Raw genomic sequence first — 14,163 nt, 5'->3', positions numbered from 1 at the left:
GAAACGGTCATGATTTGAAAAAGAGATCACAGTTCACACAAGTGCCTCAACAAGAAGAACAACAATATCTTAAAAAACATTAATAACATTTTAGGCAGAGGTTTTATTTCAAACGACGGTGATTAAACCTATTTTAAAATTCTGATTTTTAATAGATAACGTGATTGTAGATTGGATTAAATATGGCAGTTACAAAGAACTGTTAAAAAATCTTAAATTGTGCGTAATGAATGGTTCGTTCCACACAAGAGAGGTTAAAGTTCATGCGCTGCTGATTGGTAGAAACGCCAAGGCGGGAACAGTTCGATACTGCCAATTCTGTCACAAAGTTATGACTTGATCTGCATTCAATGTTCAAAAGAGCAGTTTTAAACCAATACAGTTAATGATGTAACTGAAGTGCAAGTGCATTTAAACGTTTTCAGGAAGAGATAAAAATTGTGTTTAAATTCTAATATTATGAATGAAACACTGGAGAAAACAACACACACACTAGGTCACAGAAAACACAAAGCCCCCTGCAGCACATGAAGTAAGCGGGCCCGCCCAGACAGAGCCCTATCCCGTCTGTCTGCAGGAAGCTCACTCCTGCCATCTGCAGGCTGGGACCTCGACTGACGGCACAGAGTTCACTACGCATGGCTCGTGAAGCAGCATCCCGTGCGGTCCATAGAGTGCGCCGCTGACCCAGTGCAGCGAGTATTTTAAAGCGGTCGAAACAGCTGACACTGAAATAGTTTCACAGTACGTAATACAACTGAGATCAAAGCAGCGAAGCAGTTCACAAATAAAACAATAGCTCTATTGTAATGATTTGAGCTCACACGTTTTTAGACTTATAATAACCGAGCTCGATAGCTGCAGTCGCTTAAGTGCGGCCAGTATCCACTATTCGGGAGATAATGGGTTCGAGCCCCACTGTCGACTGCCCTGAAGATTATTTTCCATGGTTTCCCATTTTCACACCAAGCAAATTAAGGCCACGGCTTCTTACTTCCCAATCCTAGCCCTTTCCTGTCCCATAGTCGCCGTAAGACCTATCTGTGTCGGTGCGACGTAAAACAACTTGAAGCAAATACGCTCTTAACATCAATACACGACGTCAAAATATAAATCTCCTGTCGATTACCTGCAAAACAAAACCCATGGCACTACAGCACTACAGGCCCTTGGTCTACCAAGCAACTGCTTGCTCAGCCCGCCGACACAGAGCCATAATATTATTTGGTATACAACCTTCGAGGTGAAGCGTAATCAACTTGACCTTTATCCTTGGCTTTCTAGTCCAGGCTCACCGTCATGAACCTCGAACCAGCCCTCAGACTCATTAATTACTCTGATGAGGTTGAGGTCAGGAAGGGCATTCGTTCGTAAAAATTCGGTACAAAGATTCAGCTCACTTCATACACCACCCCGTTGAGAAACGGGATAAGGGTTACACACACACACACACACACACAAACTCTCTCTGCGCTATTGTGATGAAAATGTATTTTTAAAAACAAGAACACAAAGGTGCAAAATTAAAAATCAATAATATTCCCGTGAAATAAAGCTGTCGATTGGTTGAGGTTGCAAATATTCTTACACCGCATTGGTCAGTGGAGCCATGAGGTAGTCATTATTCCCCTACCATTTACACACGTAGGCCTACTGTACGTGACGCAGAACCAGTGGCCATTCCGTTAAGCCCTTGAGGTCACCGTCAGCCACCCCACAGCTCGTCCCTCACCTGCGCTACAAGTATGTCATTACTCCTAACTGCTAGAAAAGAAATAACGGCACACCCTCCAGCGTTGCCAACAGAGTACATTCCGGACAACACATTAACTCCTTTAAAATGTCGTTGCATAGCATTCGACATCATAAACGCCGTTATAATTATACATTTGACGATGATTGTTGTTTAAATGGGCCTAACAGCTGTCATCGGCCTCTAATGGTACGAGGTGCAACGATATGAAACGATAAAAACTTCAATAATGCATCTGACTAGGATCTTTAAAAAAATTATTATGCCTGTACTGCAAAGGGGTTCAAAACAAGGTCACCGGCCACTCACAATACTACTAATCACAGGTAACGTAGATTCAAGGTGTTCCTCACATAGTGAGAGTAATCGCGGGCGCCGTCCGACTCGTTGGCTGAATGGTCAGCGTAGTGGCCTTCGGTTCAGAGGATCCCGGGTTCGATTCCAGGCCAGGTCCGAAAATTTAAGCTTCATTGGTTAATTCCACTGGCCCGGGGCTGGGTGTCTGTGCTGTCCCCAACATCCCTGCAACTCACACACCACATATAACACTATCCTCCACCACAATAACACGCAGTTACCTACATATGGCAGATGCCGCCCACCCTCATCGGAGGGCCTACCTTACAAGGGCTGCACCCGGCTAGAAATAGCCACACAAAATTATTATTATTATTATTATTATTATTATTATTATTATTAATAATAATATTATCGAGGGCGCCGGCAAGACCCGTGGTGCTCCTAACATACTGGTACTAATCACAGGCTACGTAAATTCATGATGTTACTCACAGAGTGGTACTAATCAAAGGCAATGTAGACCCACGGTGTTCCTTTGCAGCCGAGCGCACGATCCCCCGCCTAGGTGGGATGAACACGATGGTACTAATCACATGTAACGCCCAGACCCGTGGTGTTCCTCACTTTATGGTATTAATCACAAGTAGTCTCATGGTTCTAATTCCATCATCCCCTTGTAGCCCCTTTTAGTCGCCTCTTACTACAGGCAGGGGATATCGTGGGTGTATTTTTCGTCTGCGTCCCCTACCCACATGGGGCCAGAGAAAAAAATTGAAGGGTTCGACCCTTCGAAAAATGAAGTACCGGACAAAGAAAGACAAGGGCCACGAAGGCCGTGAAAATGAAAGAATCTTTAGCCCTCAACTGCTCTAATACCGTCGGTGTCGCAAAAGAACAAGAGTTGACCAAGGGAGGTCGGACAGGATAGATGAAAGTGAGGAGTCTAGCAAAAGTAATGCCAGGACTCAGCGAAGGGCCCTGTGGTCACCAACCCGCACTCCCAAGTTGAGAGCCCCTAATTACAGATTTTTGATAGTGCATGAGCCCTTCCTGGCGTCAGCTGCAGTTCCTACCCGTTGCCTAACGTCCGGCTCCATCACTAAGTGGTTAGCGTGCTGGCTTTTGCTCAAAGGGGTCTCGGGTTCGATTCCCGGCAAGATCGGAAATGTTAACCATAATTGGTTAATTTCGCTGGCACACGAGCTGGGTGTATGTGTCTTCATTAACATTTCATCCTCATCACAACGTGCAGGTCGCCTACGGGAGTCAAAGCAAAAGACGTGCACCTGGCGAGCCGAACTTGTCATCGGACACTCCCGGCACTAAAAGCCATACGCCATTTCATTTCCCACTAGAATGTCACGGGCTCCCTAGCCGATCCACCTGGAAGGACGAGAGTTCAACATTTATAAGAAGGAATTTCACTTCTGACGAGGCACATCACCCTGAGGTTCACTCAGCTAGCACCAAAAAATGAGCACCAGGTTAATTCCTGGGAGGAAAGGCGGCCGGATATACAGCTAACCACTCCATCTCACTCAGTGCCGAGGTTACGGATAGTGGAAGACTTTACCTTTCCCTCCTTCATGGCATGTATGGAGATGGCTTTGTTCTTGTTTTATTACTTTCAATTAGTGGTTGTGGACCGTATCAACTCTTACTTTCTTCAACGCCGATAGTATTAGCACAGCGACTAGAAGACAGCAGTCCATCCGTCCCTCCGCTGAGCTCTTCCTCATCCTACAAGTCAGCAGAAGAAAAAAATACATTCTTGCATGCACAATGTTATGCCCTCGCTTACTATTCCAGAAGTCAGTTGTCAGATAGTTTACGTAGCTTATACGTAGACTCTGAGGTCATAGAACATTTCAGTTACTTTCTAATCTGTCTTGTTACAAAATCAAAGACACTTCATGTAATGTACACTGACTGAGTAAATGTCATGGGATAGCGGAGCACTGATGCGCAGGTGTATTGTCTGCGCACCACACGCCCCCTGTGCCAGCGGCAATTGTATAGGAGACCTTGTGAGCAGTGGCTATGCAAGTGACAGGTGTAACATGGAACGTCGTCGTGAGCTGACACCGTTCGAACGGGGCATGGTGGTCGGTGCCCGACGGATGGGAAGTGCCATTTCGGAAGTGGTGCGGGAATTCGGCTTCACACGATCAACCGTGTCCAGGGTGTATTGTGAATGGCTGAATGCGGGTGTCACCATCCACAACAGACGAACGACCGGCCGTCCAGCCACCCTCGATTACCGTGACCGGCGACATCTGAGACGGATTGTCAATAGTGACAGACTGGCAACCGTGCAACAAATCACGGCTCAATTCAACACAGGCTGTGCTAGACACGTCTTCCAGTGGACAATCCGTAGGAACATGGGTTCTATGGGGGTATGGGAGCCGGCGCCGCACACGGGTGCCACTGTTAACCCAACGTCATCGGACACAACGACGCGCATTTGTCGCCAGTCACCAGGGATGGACACTGGAACAATGGCGTGACGTGATATGGTCGGGCGAATCACGATTTCAACTGCACCATGCCGATGGGAGGCACCGTGTATGGCACAGACCACATGAAGCGATGGATCCCGCCTCCCACGAAGGTGTGGTCCAGGGCGCTGGTGTGTCTGTTAATGTCTGGGGTGCATTTTCCTGGTATGGAATGGGCCCCCTAGTTGTTCTGGAAGAGACTTTGTATGGTACGCGGTATGTTGAGCTGCTCGGAGACCATCTCCACCCATTTTTAGCCTTCCAGCGCCCAGACGGTTCTGCGGTGTTTCAAGACGATAACACGCCGCCACATCGCTCCCACGTCGACCGGGAATGGTTCCAGCAACATGCAGTGGAGGTCCAACGACTTCCATGGCCACCCAGGAGCCCCGATATGAGCCCTATCGAGCATATCTGGGATGTCCTAGAACGCAGGCTCCGTGCCATGGATCCTGCACCCACGAACAGACCAGCATTGGCGGCCGCTCTGCAAACGATTTGGTGTCAGCTGCGTCCAGAGGACTACCAGGGACTTGTCGACTCACTTCCACGGCGTCTCACTGCAGTTCGCAGGGCCAGAGGAGGCCCCACACGCTATCTTTTTTTTTTTTTTTGCTAGGGGCTTTACGTCGCACCGACACAGAAAGGTCTTATGGCGACGATGGGATAGGAAAGGCCTAGGAGTTGGAAGGAAGCGGCCGTGGTCTTAATTAAGGTACAGCCCCAGCATTTGCCTGGTGTGAAAATGGGAAACCACGGAAATCCATTTTCAGGGCTGCCGATAGTGGGATTCGAACCTACTATCTCCCGGATGCAAGCCCACACGCTATTAGGTGACTATCCGATGACATTTGCTAAGTCAGTGTAAAACAAGTCTAGGGATGTGCACTATATAGTCATTACCAGGGCCAGGATTTTGATGGCCTGAAAATGTTTTAAAAATGATCTACAAAATGACGGCAAAAATCCAGCAAAATGATCCAAAAACTTTTTAAAAAGAAATTTTAAATGAAATTTTACAACTACTTTGGTAATCGAGTTGGTATGGCCTATGTTTATGTTAATGCATTATCATAAGCTCTTGAGCTTTTGTCATGTTAAGAAAGGAAGGTGAAACTCTACATTTCGCAGAGAACTTTGCTCCGCGTCTTCAGAAATCTCGACTGTTCACGAGGAAGACTTCTCTCTCCTGGAATGTGGACATTTCCCAGAAGTAAGGTGTGAACAAAGTTTCTTTAGTCCCCAGACTGACAAAGCGTTGTGAAGATTCTCAAGTCTCCGGATCATCCTCACTTAAAGTTGAGATAATGTCCAATACCAGAAGCGTTAATGTTTCAAAATCCACAAAAACGTAAGAAAATGACTCAAAAAGTATAAAATAGTCTAATAAATTCCACAAAATAACCAAACAATGAAGTATAATTTCAGAAAATGACCTAAAATACAAAATGGCAAAAATGACAAATTAACATTTCTACAATGTGTGAACTATGATCAGGGTTTCTGTACAAGTTAGCAATGTATGTTGTGAACTAATACAAAGATGACATGTTATCAAAATCCTAGGCCTGGTCATCACAGCACCCAAATTCTTTGGAATTGTGATACTGTGTAAACTGTCCAACCACTCGCTAAACCGAGCGAGTTGGACGTGCGGTTAGGGTCGCGCAGATTAAAGCTTGGATTCGGGAGATAGTGGGTTCGAATTCCACCGTCGGTTTTAACAAAAGTCAAATGCTGGGACTGTAACTTAAGAAGGCCACAGCCGCTACCTTCCCAATCTTTCTCATCCCCACGCCGACGAAAGCCTTCGATGTGCTAGTACGGCATTAAATCACTGTGGGATTTTTTCCCCTTCGTAAAATACATCGCCCCATCGACTACGTTCACAGGAACATTTTTGTAACAATACATTTTCGACATGGACGAATACATTAAATGGCTCTGGAAGGATGAGTGAGGAAAGTGCTGTCGATGCTGTGTTTACTGCTGTAGTTTCTGATAAATGTGAGGACTGCGGCAGATATTTCTTCTGTAGGCTTTCAATGAAGCACGCTGACATGTGTGACTTTGAAAGCGTCGCGAACTATATATATATATCCTCCTAGTAGTGTAGTGTATTTAGTAGTGTATTTATTCGATTGACGAATGATGGCAATGGCAATTCACACCTGTACTCGTAATTACTACCTGATGACAGAGCCAAGTTTTGTTCGGATATAAATAGACTGTAGTCCGGCTCCATGGCTAAATGGTTAGCGTGCTGGCTTTTGGTCACAGGGGTTCCGGGTTCGATTTTCAGCAGGGTCAGGAATTTTAGTTAATTCCACTGCCACGGGGGCTGGGTGTATGTGATCATTTCATCCTCATGACGACACGCAGGTCACCTACGGGTGTCAAATCAAAAAGACCTGCATCTGGCGAGCCGAACTTGTCCTCAGACACTCCCGGCACTAAAAGCCATAGGCCTACGCCATTTCATTTCAATAGACTGCAACATGTGTAAATTAAGGAAATCTGTTGTTTAAGGGTGAACTGAACGTAATAATCCAAAGAGCCGTTCTAGCGGATCCTGATTAAATTTTGCTATGAGCATACATCGGAATTCACTCTTCCATTAATACTCGGGCACCAGTATGGTGCTCTCAGTTGCTGCTTTTACGGATTCAAAAGTTTTCTGAAGTAAAAGTATTCTTGTTCCCAATCAATTAAGGTTTGGTGCCCTACTGCAACTTGATAAAGAGCCCCTGCTGGTGTAGAAAAGTATTTAAAACAGCTATTAGCCAATTTAATTCCTAAGTGAAAATTTGTCAGTTCTCTGTCTTCAAATTCCTCTGAGTATCTGTCTCAAGTGTTGTTGTTTTTTGTGGTTTTTAACTACTATTTGCAACCGAATCACAAAATACTCGTAACATCCCACTAACTAATTTTACGATTTTCGGAGACTTCTAGCAACAAAAACTTAGCATTAACTACATTCCATTTACTATGGACAGTAATCAAATTACGTTCCTGGCTATAGCTTTTTGTAAGTTAAATTATTGCCTTTTTAGCTGTGTCTAAAGCAGTGGCGTGCGGTGACCCTCGAGACTAGTCAAACACTGTATTAAAGTGAAGAGTACCGGGCGAGTTGGCCGTGCGCGTAGAGGCGCGCGGCTGTGAGCTTGCATCCGGGAGATAGTAGGTTCGAATCCCACTATCGGCAGCCCTGAAAATGGTTTTCCGTGGTTTCCCATTTTCACACCAGGCAAATGCTGGGGCTGTACCTTTATTACGGCCACGGCCGCTTCCTTCCAACTCCTAGGCCTTTCCTATCCCATCGTCGCCATAAGACCTATCTGTGTCGGTGCGACGTAAAGCCGCTAACAAAAAAAAAAAGTGAAGAGTAATTACCGAAATTGGATACCCAACCCACTATACAAACAATAATATCATTAAAAATATTTTGAAGTCACCCTCATACAGTACAATTCAGTACTGCACGTACAGTATAACAATTATTATAATAACAATTGTAATTAATTTTAATATAATAAAATAATGTTTTAAGACACGTCCATGCAGTGCAATGCCACAATTTTAGGACATATCTGTTTTAAAACTGTGATGAAGGAATAAATTTAGACAAACTATCTACCATAAAAATACCGGGGGGGGGGGGGATAAATCTATTTTCATGTGAATCCATTATTAACAGCTTTTGCTTAAAAATCTTCCAACTGAGATGATAGCATGGCCTTTACACTCACAGGTTACTTTGGGTGTGGAATACGCTATGTCCTGTTGATATCCAGTATACAGATGGCATGTAATCACAATATGTTCACCTCTATGCTGTCCGGCGCAATGGCCGAGCAGTTAATGTGTTGGCCTTCTGAGTGAAGCGACCCCGGTTTGATTGCCGCCAGACCAGGGAATTTTACCTTCAATGGTGGATTCCCATCGGTCGGGGACTTGTTTGTGACGTCATGGAAATCTTTTCTTCCCATCCATAATTCACACACAGCACGAAATGCTTCCTTCCATCACAGTTACAACACAGAACATTCACTAGTAGACGCAGCCCATCCTCTTCGAGGGTCCGCCTTATAAAAAACTATACCAGCCTGGGATAGGCACATGAAATTACATCCGTGCATTCTTTTTAAGTTTAAATCATCTTCTAAACATAAATAAAAATGTGAACTCAATTGGCGTTAACAAAGTTAAAAGTCCATACGCCTTTCTTTGCCTGCATATAAGCTGACAGTTCTGTCAAAGAAAGTTCCACATTGTCTGATTTTCTCCAGCAGTCGAGATTCGATTGATATTACTGCTAGGTTGGTCAACTTTCTTTCCCCCGTCGTGTTCCTTGAATAAGATTTTATTGTTTTAAGAGCATTAAAGGATCGCTCCACTGTCGCTGTCGACACGTGAATTGTGCGTATTAATTGCACAAGAAGGGACGTTTTGGGGAAACTTGAAGACAGAGCAGGAAAACTATTTATCAGCTTACCCAATTAAAAACAGTCCTACCGGGCGAGTTGGCCGTGCGCGTAGAGGCGCGCGGCTGTGAGCTTGCATCCGGGAGATAGTAGGTTCGAATCCCACTATCGGCAGCCCTGAAGATGGTTTTCCGTGGTTTCCCATTTTCACACCAGGCAAATGCTGGGGCTGTACCTTAATTAAGACCACGGCCGCTTCCTTCCAACTCCTAGGCCTTTCCTATCCCATCGTCGCCATAAGACCTATCTGCGTCGGTGCGACGTAAAGCCCCTAGCAAAAAAAAAAAAAACAGTCCTTGTTTTGGTGGAATTCACCGCAGCCATATAGCATTATTAATTCGTTTTTCAGCCGGATGCTATCATTCGTTTTTCAGCCGGATGCTATCAAACTTGCTTGCCAAATGATTTCAGCAGACGTGTAAATTCATTTTCAGGAAACATTTTACTGAATGAATGAAATTTGTCTTTGGAAAGAAGGCCTAGAAAGTGCAAATTAGAATGATCTGGAAATCGGGTTTGAAGATGAGAACTAATATTGTCAAAAAATTCAAAGAAGATTCGCCTGAAGTTTATAATTCTTCTTTTAGAAATATCATTTACATCAAAAACGGTTCGCTGGTACATTTCGTCAAAACTTTCTCTGAGATTGGCAATGTAACGTTGAGTTTCAGTGATTTTCTGCCTACAGTACATAATGTCAAATGACTGCTTTTGAAGAATGCCGAATAAAACATCTGTGAAAGCAAAAATTTTATCGAAGATATTAAGAAAGAAACAAAAAGTAAAATCTTCTAATGAAGAGAGGAATCCAGATATAGGCGCAAGAATATCAGGTTCTACTTCCTGTGGATTATTTATTATGGCAGTGAACACATCACACGGTTGAGATTCGTTGCTCAACACAGTATTTACGAGTCTAGAAGAATAATTCCACCTTGCGGGTAAAACTCTTGGAAGCCTACACTTCAAAAACTCATCGAGAAATTTAGCTCGTTCTGGAGATCTCGTAATAAAAAAAAAAGGCAAGTCCACTCAAAGTACTAAAAAAAAAACCCTTACACAACACAGACACTTTGTGATACACCCAAGTTCAGAACATGGGCATAACAGTGAATGAATAAAGCCTCGGGAATAGTTTAATTTATCAGTGCCTGTACCCCGCCATGGTGGCCCAGCCATTATAGGATTGAGCAACTAATTTGTGATTCATTTTGAATTCCGTTAAGGACTGTTTAATTATCTCGGCTATTGCGATCATTGAAGCTTATGAATCGTTCCTCTACTTCGACCTCATTTGAGCCTTGCTTGAAACATATGTCGTTTCGTCTACTAATGCTGCTACAAAATTTGCCGATTTCCATTCATATTTCATTTCTTCTAACAAAGAAGATGCAATGGCGCCAATCAGTTCATTTTGAGTTCTACTGGAAATTCCTTTGTACACTCACGATGTTCCTAAGTGCTTCGCCAACAATGGGTCATATTCTGCCGTGTACTCAAGTAATCTATATAAAATTTAATTCTCAAATATGTGTTATTAGTGATCATATCTTAATGAAAATCGGTATACAAAGTCGGTGAATAAGTCGCTATAACCTAGGCCATAAATAATTTTACTCACGCTGAGTGAAATGGTAATTTAGGGGAAGGCCTAAAATTTAATTCTCAAATATGTGTTATTAATGGTCGTATCTTAACGAAAATCGGTAAGGGAAGTCGAGGAATAAATCGCTACAATCTAGACCATAAATAATTTTATTCACCCTGAATGAAATGGAAGTTTAGGGGTAGGCCTAACATTTAATTCCCAAATAATTATGTTATTAGTGGTCGTATCGATAAATACTACTTAATTTATGTAGTATTATATTTCCGATTATTTATGTCTTATACATTGTTACCATACCGGCTATGATCAGAGATATTCATGAATTTGGATTGTTGTTACCAAGTCCTTATCAGCGCCGAGTCACGAGAAAATGTGTAAACAGGATTTAATAAAAATCAGTATGTAAATTCGGAGAATAAGGAATTACAGTCTACGCTGTAAATAATTTTATAAGACGCCCTAATATCACAAAGTCTAAAGAAAACCAAATGTGAAGAAATACAATATAGAAAACTCATAAAATTGATCAACAATAACATTACATTGACCATTGTTTGTTGTGATGTGCTTTGTCTTCTGTTGCCACTCACCTCCGATAGATAGGATTACTGCTGCCTACCGAGTATTTTTTAACATTTGCCTTACGTCGCACAGATACAGTTAGGTCTTATGGCGACGATGGGATAGGAAAGGGCAATGAGTGCGAAGGAAGCGGCCTTGGCCTTAATTAAGGTAATTTGGCTGGTGTGAAAATGGAAATCCACGAAATAATATCTTCAGGGCTGCCGATGGTGGAGTTCGAATCTAGTATCTCCCGGGTGCAAGTGCACAGCTGCGCGCCCCTAACCACACGGCCAAATCGCCCAGGCGTTCGAGTGTAACAGTCTGCCTAAATACTGGCGGGAAGTACTGAGGATTTAGGTAACTTTCTTCTTTAGCATGGCATTCCTCTGTTTCATAAATTTTCCGATACTACTGGTACATAACACACAAGTTCATCGTAGCATTCGAGTTATTCAATCCCTACTCTGAGGCACTGATTGAAATGACAGGTGTGCATATTTAACGGAATAATGGCAGAGGAGTGTTCACGGCTGTCTGTGGACTGGTCATTTGAGCTCTGGAACTTTCGACTGTTGGATCGGCACCACAGTACTGTTCCTTAAAAGTGAGAAAATGTGTAGTTTTCATTTTACCGAATATATTATGTGATAACATTGCTTTTAATCGCTATATTCCTACTGACGTTTTTGTAATGACCTATGTTGACTTCAGTTAGGAAAACCATAAAGTCAGTCTTTCTGAGAACCACGTAGCGAAGCACGGGTACATCACCTAGTTCTAAAGAATAACCGCGATTTAGTGATGGTTCTGATTCATCGTGACATCTAAAGGATAACTCTTCTTTCCCTAGAAAACAGACAGCATTAATGAGACGCTTCAAAATTTCCCTATTTTGTCTAACCCTTCGATTGTGTTCCAAAATATCATTTTCCAATTGCGTATCTAATGCAGTTTCTATTCTGAGGTCTCCGAATGCCGCTAGAGATACGGATGCCCAAGTGTCCCACTGTCGTTTCATGATCTGTAATAGATTTTGAAAGATTGCCTAAATGCGTGAAACCAGTGTTTGCCCAGCTTGTGTTCTTATCGGCTGCAAATAATAGACAATTCCAGCAGAAAACGGCATTTAATTCTGTACTAACAGCAAGCCAATCATGCTTCTCATACAAGTTTATGAGAAAACGGCGCGTGAATGTTTTATACATCTGAATTACACTTAAGAAAATATAAATCTCAACACCATGAAGGCATTGGTGGTTTGTGTTGATTTTCAAGATATGGAACGATGCCATGTAGGTATGTATACGATTACAGTTTCAGACCCATTGAATTGTTGCTACAGGTCTCCCCACGTGATTGGTCGCGGAGGAACCAACTCCAGTATTCGGACTCTGGTGTAGCGTAGTTGACTTACAGTCTGTGCAGTGAAGTGTTCCCCGTCAAACATGCCTCGACGACAGAGAAGAGCACGCTATCAACAACTGTCCCCGTTTGAGAGGGCTCGGATAATTGGGCTGTGTGAGGCTGGATTATCGCTAAGGACTGTCGCTGCACGTGTTGGCCGACAGGCATCTACGGTACAACGCGTATGGCAGCAGTGGTCAAATGAAGGTACCCACACTCGAGACCTGGCACAGGCCCAGCGCGACAGACAACTGTGAGAGAGGATCGCCGCATCATTCGGATGGAACCCCATGCAACAGCAGCGCAAATTCGAGCAGCTGTGGCATTCCACGTTATACAACAAACAGTTGGTAATCGCCTGCGTGCAGCTAGCTTACGAGCCCGTGTCCCTGCAGAAGGTGTTCCAATGACCCCACAACAGCGACGTGTAAGGCTGGCCTGGTGCCGAGAAAGATCGACGTGGGTCGACGAATGGCATAGGGCCGTCTTTAGTGATGAATAGCCCTTCTTCTTGCCCGCAGTGATCGCCGGAATCGTGTGCGCCGACGTACCGGGGAGAGGGGCCACCCAGATCTTATTGTCGAGAGGCACACAGGGCCAACACCAAGCATTATGGTCTGGGGAGCTATTGGCTATAATGTGAAATCACAATTAGTGCTTGTTGAGGGCACTATGACTGCTCGACAGTACGTTGATAGGGTACTCAATCCAGTGGTTGTCCCTATGATGGGATGTTTCGGCAGGACAACGCCCGGGTTCACACTACACGCATCTCCAGAGAAGCTCTCCACGACATCACAACCTTAGAATGGCCCGCCAGATGCCCGGACCTCAGTCCTATTGAGCATGTGTGGGACATGATGGGTCGACAACTGGCCAACCGTTCTCAGCCACCCACAACTCTGGAACAACTGACCCGTGCAGTGCGGCAAGCATGGGCCACAATTCGTCAGGAAGCGAACCAGGGCCTTATTGACTCCATGCCTCGACGAATTCATCAATGCATTGCAGCTCGTTGTGGGCACATCCTGTATTGATTTGTTGTCCAAACTTGCGGCCAGAGGGACCTGAAAGTGTAATCATCGAAGTACAACCGAACACTCGTCCTGCATGTAGCACCACTCCTTCTGGGTGTTGCAATTTCCATTTTCTTCAGTGTATATTGGGGAGTTCCGGTGTTGGTCTACCATTTGTTATAATTTCACATTTTTCTGAGAATGAACGTGCTGAAAATGGTCGGGCCATTAGGTCGTGAATCAAACACACACATAAATTCAAAATCTATACTGTACAATTCAGATACTGTATCATTACTGTTTACTCATTCACAGAATGTTGTCCGCTCCGTGGTTGAGTCACGGGGCGCGGCCTATTCATGCAGTTCAAAGTAAAAGTTTTCTCACCCCCTATTCAGTGTTGTTCTCGCTGCCTGCTGCTATCTTTTGATTACGAAAGGAACTAGGACGTCTTGGAAACTAGGTGATGCATGTTTCAGATCTAAACTGCTGGGCCATGCGTTGCGGGTGTAGGACCTTCGGGAGTACACGC

The 14,163-nt window shown here is 44.1% G+C and overlaps 1 protein-coding gene across 4 annotated transcripts in view; it reads right to left on the bottom strand.

Moving 5' to 3' along the window:
- capt (adenylyl cyclase-associated protein 1) overlaps positions 1 to 14,163 on the bottom strand; it is an 861,909-nt gene that overhangs the window by 737,002 nt on the left and 110,744 nt on the right. The gene's annotated exons all lie outside the window — the stretch shown is intronic.

The sequence above is a fragment of the Anabrus simplex genome, chromosome 10 (genome assembly GCF_040414725.1).
Source record: "Anabrus simplex isolate iqAnaSimp1 chromosome 10, ASM4041472v1, whole genome shotgun sequence".
Taxonomy (NCBI): domain Eukaryota; kingdom Metazoa; phylum Arthropoda; class Insecta; order Orthoptera; family Tettigoniidae; genus Anabrus; species Anabrus simplex.
Note: the sequence above shows the minus strand (reverse complement) of the source record. Positions and strands in the feature narration are given on the sequence as shown.